This window comes from Xiphophorus hellerii, chromosome 19 (genome assembly GCF_003331165.1).
Source record: "Xiphophorus hellerii strain 12219 chromosome 19, Xiphophorus_hellerii-4.1, whole genome shotgun sequence".
NCBI classification, from domain to species: domain Eukaryota; kingdom Metazoa; phylum Chordata; class Actinopteri; order Cyprinodontiformes; family Poeciliidae; genus Xiphophorus; species Xiphophorus hellerii.
The window spans coordinates 14238525-14247767 of record NC_045690.1 but is presented as its reverse complement, the minus strand read 5'-3'; the positions used below and the strand labels follow the sequence as shown (position 1 = coordinate 14247767).

At 37.1% G+C, this 9243-nt stretch overlaps 1 long non-coding RNA gene across 1 annotated transcript; it reads right to left on the bottom strand.

The window, feature by feature from the left end:
• Window positions 1-486: 486 nt before the first annotated feature.
• LOC116708562 (uncharacterized) lies at window positions 487-3261 on the bottom strand. The gene is made up of 2 exons (XR_004336703.1): window positions 2797-3261; window positions 487-1109 (listed from the first exon to the last, which is right to left on the bottom strand). It is a non-coding gene; the product is annotated as an uncharacterized LOC116708562 (long non-coding RNA).
• Window positions 3262-9243: the final 5982 nt, after the last annotated feature.

The window sequence follows — 9243 nt, the reverse complement described above, 5'->3', positions numbered from 1 at the left end:
GAAAGTGCCAGAACTTTCTTTGCTTTAAGTGTAAAGATAAGAGCTGATTTTCATTAGCACAAATTAATTATCAAATTAAAACAGATTCAGTGTGCTAAATTAAAAACAAAAGTAGCAGCAGATGTTGGCTGGATATTCATCATACTGTAACCCTTTTCTTCACTCTGTGCATGTGTGTGTGTCTAATTAAGATCAGTGTAAACGAGGCCAACAAAGGCCGAGCGACGCCACTGAAGTCACCAATTATTTGGGCGTCAAAGAACTCATTTCAGCTGATCTTAAATCAGAAGTTTAAACCCCACTCTGTCATGCCACACACACACACACACACACACACACACACACACCCACATGGATAATCCCAGCAGCCTTAAATAATTTATCAAGTGTGGATTTCCTTAAAATAAATCACTTTGTTTTGGCACACACTTATCGTATGGTAATAATGCAAGGAACAAAAGAAAAAACACAAACAAATCAGTGGAATAATTTTCATATCATCAAAAGAAACTTTTAATTTTATTCTTTTCCTCTTGTGGAATTAAAGCCTAATTTAAGAAGTCACTAAATCAAATCAGAATGTGTAAAAAAAAAAAAAAATGTGGCAACTGAAAACGTGGAAAGCAAAAAAGAAAAAAAAGAAACCCTCCGGCAGTTACACACGCGCGTTTTACCGCCTTCTTCTTCAGTTATGTCTGCTGCTGATTGATTTAATTAATTCTACATACATGTGCATAATTAATGCCACATTAACAGCTCTAAATATATCCCAGCACATCCTCAGAGCACATTTGTATTCCAGAAATCTTTAAGTTAATCACATAATGCCAGAGAATTAAAAGAAATGCCACCGTGTTTCTGGAAAACACTTAATAATTCATGGCAACACTTGTGAGAAAATCCAATATTTACATTGCATGTGAGCAGGCTGTTGTTTCTGTTAAAAAAATAAAATAAAATAACATACTGCAACATTTTTCTGCACTGTTGTTTGACCCAAATGCAGAGCTTCTGTGTCCACTTCAAAATGTCCCGCTACCTGGCCTGAGATCAACCGGTGATGTTTTGTTTTCCTTCCTCTGCTTCCTTAATGATTCTTCCCATAAATCCTGCAGAGATGCAAGAGTAACGCTTAATGCAAGGAGAAACAAACTCATCAAACATTGCAGATCTTTGTCTCATTCATCAGGGTGCGAAATCAGGAGAGCTGTCTGTCAACTGTTTTTTTTTTTCCTTTCTTCTTTTTTTTCTAAAGTAAAAAAACAGACACTTCACCACCCCTCCTCCCCACTTCCCAAATCAGAGAGAATTGAGCTGGGTGCATTTTACGGCGGGGATGAAGCACCGTGGTTAAGGTTTTGCTGATTTTCATGTAATGACTGGCAGCCGTAACACCTGGCACTGTGAAATCTAGAAATTAGCACACTCCGGGGAAACAAATTGCTTTGTTGGTGCAGAACGATGTAAAAGAAGAAAAAACACGGGTTTGACATCGACTGTGGATGTCGTTGTTGCAGGCTTCTGTTGTTTTCTGAACTTTTCTGAACATCACAGCGGATCATTATATATCTGTGCTTTTGCATGTTTGTTGGAATCATGAAAAGATGTCAGATTTCACTAAAGGTTTTTAATTTTAGCCCCTCAGTTGCCAACATTTTTTATTCTGCTGTGTTATTATGCTTAACTCTGGTTAAAAATGAAAGAAAAAGATTGACCAACGCAAGGACGGTTTATTTAAATAGAACTATAGCAATGAGAAAGCTACCAGAATTATAAATATTTTGACTTTCTGAATGCAGCTGCATAAATAAATAAATAAATCTAACAATACACCTTACAAAACAACAACTTTCACTCAGCATGGTCGGGTGAATTTCCTTCCCATTACCTATATATATATATATATATATATATATATATCTTTCACTCTTTTCTTTAAATAATAAAAAATCAGTGCTTTTATTTCCAGGGTGGGGATTTTCTTAAAAATGTAGATATTAGATACTTTAGTTAGTTTAGTTGGACCACGATTGCCGGAGAAAGGCCCCAGTCCTTTGTGACCCTGGAAGTATAAGCGGGAATAAACAATGGATGGATAGTTGCATCATACAGCTGAAAGATGATGACCTGAACCCCAGAAAATCCACTAAACTACTAAACATGGAAGATAAACACAGACTGCATCTGAATAAAGTGCAGGTTGTAGTTATAACACGTACAATGTAATCTAAATTAATAAGGTGTTAAATAAATATTTCATGTTTCAGATTCCTAATTTTTTTTTTACTTAAACAAACATCTATTTATCTGTATATTTGTATATCCATCAGTGCATTTTTTTTGTCTTACTGGCCCATAAACATGCAGCCAGAATTACATACCTGAGTCAATGTTTTAATCTGCAGTCCTTCTATGTAATGCACTCCAAAATATATTTTTTCTAATTTATTTACTTAAATCAACTTAAAATAAATTACAGAAAATTTGAAAGGGTGATTTAAAAAATAGATTTCATTATGTCATCAATAAGTGATGAAATACATTTTTAATGTTGCTCTTTAAATACAAATAATATATTTATGTCCCTTCCTAAATTTTAATGGTTAAAAAATAACCTACGTTATTATGAGATGACTGCTGCATGATCTCATAAACTCTAAAATCAGAACTAAAAGCTTCTGCCTGACTCACACAGTGAAAAATACTAAATCCCACTTAGAAATCTCTGCTGGAGTTGTGTTTTTGTTGGTGCCGAAGTAAATGGACCCTTTCCTTAATGATGCTCCCACTCCTTACAGAAGTCCTCTTCCTTCCAAGTCGAACAGTGATGAAGGACGGAGATCTCTCCCTCTTCCTCCCCTGTCAGTCAGCCTCCTCCTCCTCCTGCTCTGCGGCGGCGGCGGCGGCTCTGCGCGGGGCCGAGCAGCTTGGCAGAGATGCATGGTGATGATGAGAACTCGTCGCAGCCTAGCAGGGTTTCCTCCTCATCAAGCTCAGAACAAAGGGGGGCGCCGGTCCGCTCGGCTGCTCTAAATACAGCCTGCAACGTGGCCCAGCCAACTGCCGAACACGCTGCGTTTAGATGCAGAGAAAATACAATTGAGGAAGCTGGAGGTGGCAGATCTGCAGGGTGAAGGCAGGATGTTGGACTTCAAGCACAGGAAATAGTTCAGCTGATTTCAGCACTCGACGGAGAACTTTCACAATTCACAGAGACGTGGCTCAGATTACACCTGCTGCATCAAACTGCGTGATTTCAGGTTTTCAAACAAAACACGTGCTCACCAGAAACCATAGGAGAAGAACGAAAGAAATTAAAACTCAACAAACTTTCTACTTTCTGCAAGACTTCAATGGGTTTAAAAGGCATCAGTGCTCTAAATGAAATAAGGCTAAGTTTTAAAAAGAAAAAAACTACAGAAAAGTAAATACGTCTTCACCGGTGCAAAAGTTTTTTTATACCTCTTTAACTTTGCCATGTAATGTCAGATTACAGCAACAGACTTTAAAGAATCTGATTGGGATTTTATTTGTTAGCAACTCTTGTTGCCAACTGCCACTTTACAGATACAAACCTCTTCTGTCTTATTCAGTTTGCTTAATAGGAAGTTTGAATTTTGTCCAACTATGTTTGAATTTTGACCCTCATTTTTGCATGGCTTCTTGTAACTTCAAATTGTTCAAATAATCTTTGACTGGACATCAATGCATTTAAATTTGCTGTTGAACTTGGGCTGAAATTTTCCTCTTATTATTTTACCAAACTTTTTTGCTATTTTTGACTTGGATATCTGAACAATGTTATTGATGTTAAGCTGTCATATGTTGGGAACCAATGTGATTTGCCGATGATTTGGTGCATCACTTATTTTATTATTTTTTTTGTCAACCAAGGTGTAACTGCATTTTCTTAAAGCATCTAAATGCTGAAAACTATCAGATGGACATCCAAATACGATATCTACAGAACTACAACGTGCAATTTATAATTGATTTTATTTTGATTTATCCCAAAGTGACGTTCTGAGGAAAGCTAGAAAAGGGAGGTACTGAGGGAGCATTCTCTTCAGATGAACCACATCAGCAAAGGATAGCAGAAGCTCATCATATTTGCATTTTATTATTTAATCTTGTTGCCGTTAGTCACATTGCATGCCTCAAAGCCACACTGGAACATAGATGCTAGACAAGTTAATCCAATAAGAGCTCTTGTTTAAGACAAATCTCTGATCAATCAGTCATTCTCTTACTCCATGCTGTCATCATTCGCCAAGATAGCTTACCTTCTCTGTTTGAAGCAGACTCATCCTAACAGAGGGAGCATTCCAGTTTTCTGGCTAAGAATCATGACCAAGACTAAGAAGAGATTAATCTCATTCTTAACAGCGCCAACAGGTCCAATGTTGTTTCTACATGTGAAAACAGATCCTAATGCTCAACCAAGTTAAAATATCAGGACTGTTCCCTGAATATAAGAACATTATTCCAGAAATATTCTGGGAATATTTTGACACTTTTCTTTTTGCAAAGTTGTTTGCAAACTTTTAAATCACAATGGATGAACTCTGAGCTTCTGGGAAGTCAACCACTCATGAAGAAACTTGTTAAATAAAACTTGTTGTTGTCCCTGGGACACAAACACATCAGCCAAGAAGCAGTAAAAGAGCAACAACATGTTTTGGTCCATCACTTCGTTCTGTCTGTCCTGCTGCTAATCTGGGAGGACGTTCCTAAACGGTCTGGTCAAACTGTGGACATCCCAGCTGTCAAAAAGCATTCAGCCAGCTCAGTCTCTCCTCCGTCTGCCCTCCAGCTGCTCTGCCTGCTTTCAGGCCTGAAGCTCCTCTGCCTGGGACACACTCCACCTCTCTTCCTGCTCTGTGGACGTCAGTGTGTCACCTCTGTTTATATCCGTCCAACCAGCAGAGAAGAGGAAGCCGCACGCTAAACGGACATGCCTGCTAATCTGAGTGCAGCTGTGAGTCCAGGGAGAGATGAGGCACCGGCGCTCACGTCACATTGGCTGTGTTGATCATCTCCATTATGTCCTGCGTGCTGCAGGGCTTTTTACTGTCTCCATCACATTGATTTTCGTGAAATGTAGATAAACAGGTCACTTTTTTTCTTCTTTTTGCTGTTAGTCCACTTAGACAAGGTTTTCAAAGCATAACAAGATTAAAATTGTGCAGCTTGAGACGAGTCCAGGCAGCCTCTGCCACAAACAGTTAATATAGTAGAAACCATCCTCACACTCTCCTTTTTTTCCTTTTTCGGTGGATGAAACCGTACAGCCTTTATAGACATCTTAGAGGCTGCTGACTGTTGATATAACTACTGAATTATATTTACCTTTCATTGCTTCAGTGGGTTTTATTCCCACCTCTTCTTTTTTAGTTGCTTGTCTTTCAGATTTTAATTTCCCATTTTCATTCAGTCAATTATTAAATTTTTGTTTCATTTCGGACTACGTTTTTCCAGGTTTTGCAACTGTCTTGATGTCCTCAGTGCACTATGCATCTGTGCTTTTTTTCTTTTTGCATTAATGAATTTACTTCTTTATTGCCTATAACTTTTCACAAAATTTAATTTTAATATTAAGTGACTGAAAGAAGATAGTTATTGAATTGTTGCTCAATGTGATTTTTCATGTTGTCAAACAATGTTGACCCATTTCTCCATTTTGTGTAAGTTTAACGTAAATGATGCCATGGGCCAGAGTTGCCCTTCTCCTCTCCAAGTTCTATCTTGCAACATTTAGACGCTTTCCTGCTTCAACACACCTGAATGAAGTGGCAACGTTTCCTAATAAGCAATCATTGATATTCCTAGAGGACTGGCATTCATTTGATTCAGCTGTGTTGGAGGATGGATGAAAATTGCAAGATGGCTGTTCTCTATGACTGGACTTTGGTAGATGAGACAATACTCGAAGAAATAAAAATAAAGTCAAAGAGCTACATCTTAAAGTCTTAAAGTTCATGACAGGACAGTTAGAAAACGACTTTTCACGTATGGCTTACTTAAAAGAATTGAAGGTGTATGCAGAGTCTATTTAAGAAGAATATGGGAGGACAATTTAGGACTGCAAAATCAACTTTAATGTTATGACCATAATTGACATTGAAAGTATCTCATCAAGGCTTAATTAGCTATAGATGAAGAATATTTTAAAAATATTGCATTTGTTTTGATTCAGTAGTACTAAATACATTGTTTTATATTTCTTTCGATAGTTTTATTGTTTACTGTTGACCTCAACTCTTCATTTGAATCAACTGTTAAACGTCTTGACAGGTGTTGCAAATTAGCCATGGCTATAAACACTGATGCGGGCATCAGAATAACTTGGCCTGTGTTTCCTGTATCTGTTCCTATCAAATAAACAATAAATAAAATAATAAAAAGTTAAACGTTTGAAGTCAGATTGGAAAATCCTTAGAAAATGTAGTTTGTGTGAACAAAATTTTTAAACAAGTTTATCTGGAAAAAATATTCAATATTGAAAAACATTAAACTCTGAAAAAATAATTCAAGCACTTTAAAAACAGCATTTGCAATTTTAATTATGAGTTAGAATCACAAATTGTCATGAATTTACTATTGACCAAATCATTGCCATGTACTGCTTTAACTGAGCTCCCCTAGTCTAAAGCAGAAGTTGCATGTTAACAGGTTTTTACTAAACATTCTCATTATTTGCATTGATAAATCCTCACTGTGAAACTATTCTTATTTCTCAGACTTTCTAAATCTATCCTCACTTGTTAACATACCAGGTATTTTGTTCCACAGATGGCAATTAAAACTATCTTCTCCACGCACCACTCGGGGTTGTTCAAACAGCTCATATCACAAAGGAAGACTTTTTCCTCTGCTTGGCTTGTGCTAGGTTAAAAATAAGTATAAGAAAGAAATAGTGGAACGTGAAGTTGGCCCATGAAACAAGCTGGGCAGCGAGTGTAAGTCATATTTATATCTGTTTGCTGGAGCTGTTTCAAGGTGCTGGCAGATTGAAGAATCTGGTGGGTGGTATCAGATCAAGGATGGCCCCAGTGTCATCTGCGCAAACCCAGAACCTCTCTATACTTAACAGGAGATGCTTCTGTGGGTCTAAAATAATCCATATAGATGGTGGGGGATGAAGGGTAGACATAGCTGATGGTCTTCAGGATAGATTTTAATGTTTTTTATTTTTCGTGCAGTGATGTTATTGAAGTGTAAATGACATAAGACATCGTAAAAGTGGCAGCAAGTGACTGACACAACACCTTTATTCATTATAAATGTCATGAAGGTTTTTAACCTGTTGCTTGACACAGTGTTGAAGACTGCCGGCGTTTTTTAAACATATGTCTCACTGAACTTCTGTAACCCTGCAAAACTTTAAAGATCTCATTAACAGCTTATCAAATCCGAGGTCCATGCAACAGGAATTCGCATTAGTTTCACTCTAAATGTGCAATGTGTGAAAAGATTAGTGAGGAGATTACAGTACTGATGGAATATTGGGAAAATCTGGAACATTTAAAGGTTCTGTCTGAAGTATTATATTGATGTTCCCTGCTGTCATTTTATAACAAATGTGTCTGTGTGAAGTAACTCAAGCAAAATAAGATACTTTCCAATGGGATCCCAAAATATGAATGGGTAATGAAATGGCAAGTAAGACTTCAGAAATTAAATCTAAATATGGTTGCTGTTCTTTGCTATAAGTTTTACAGCAGACTCAAGAATTTGACTCAAGTGGACAAACATTTTTATAAAGTTCTTGTTCCATTTTCGTCCTCATTAAACTTTTGTTTGATTGGTTAGCTGAAAGTGCTTGCATATTTCAGTTATGATCTTACATCTGTCACTGATATTTTGTCAGTGTGACATATAGTGATGTGTGCCTTACAAAGTGGTCAGAAAGTGTAGCTTAGCATGTCTAAAAAAAGCTCTTTAAGAAAAACAGCTTTTACTGAAAATAAAAATTGATCTTATTCAGAAGGAAATGTTTTAGTAAACTTATTCTGTGTTCAAAAAAATAATTTGCTTTCGAACCATATTTTTTCTCCATAATTCTTATTCACTTTTCCATATTCAGACCAAGTGACTTTAACATTTCTAATAAAGGTGTAAAAGTTTTCTTTACTGCCTTGTGGATGTATTTCACAACTCCTGAATGAGTTCATGAACGTCACAAGCTGTCCTTGGTGGGATCTGCAGAATGTAGTTCATTTTCCTCTTCAGCACCGATGTCATATTGTAGATGTGGAATTTCTCAGATGAGTTAGGACTCACAGAAGTTGCTGCAATGCTGATGTAAATCTCCAGCTCGTGTTTCATACATTCTTCTTTGTCAGGTGCCAATAAGACTCTGCTGCTAACAATAATGCTGCTGTATGTTGCATTGATGCAATCTCCTTGCACATTCCCAGACTGGAAAACTACCTCATTGAGCAAACCCGATTTCTAGAGTCTACATCAATCGGCCATCCATCCATCTCTCATGTAGCTTGGTTATAGTCTGACGCCCTCCCATCTCACAAAGGAAGCCATTACTCCCAGCACAAGGTAACCAGTGTACAAGGTGTACAATTAAAACCTGATTTCTGCTGAAGAAAATTAGATTTAATGAACGGCGGGCTGGGCAACAACAGATGGTTCGTCTTATTGGAAGCACAAAGATGGAGTGTGTGTTTGAATACCTTTCAGATCAAATGCCAGTGTTCATCAGTAAGGAGTGGAGGTACACTCATGACAACATAAAACAGAATGGGGGGCCTCACCAGCATGGCCTTCACCTTCAGACAAATGCTTTTCCATATGCTGCACCAGACCAGATGTTGCATAATGTCAAACAAGAATTTCTGGAAAAGCAAAGTTAATGATGATCGCTGTTCTTAATCTCCATGTATACGCTTAACATCCTCTTCCCAGCTCAGTGGCTGTTTTAGTTACAATAAAATGCAGGAGCTCAAGTTCCCCCAATTTACTTTGTATCCTAAACGTATTCTTAATCATATAAATTCGTAAAATAGGAATAATGTATAAATGCAAAAATTTTGAGTACTTTAGGGAGAGGCTACTTCCGTACCGTCATTCGGCTTCAAAGAAAAAAGATAAATGATGATGCCATTAAAAGTGAACTAATTAAGGAAGGCTTCTTTTAAGAACTCATTAACTGCAACCTCATTTACATAATGATGCATATTAATTAAGTTTTAATGAATCTGAATTTTCAGCAAGCTGCATTTCTTT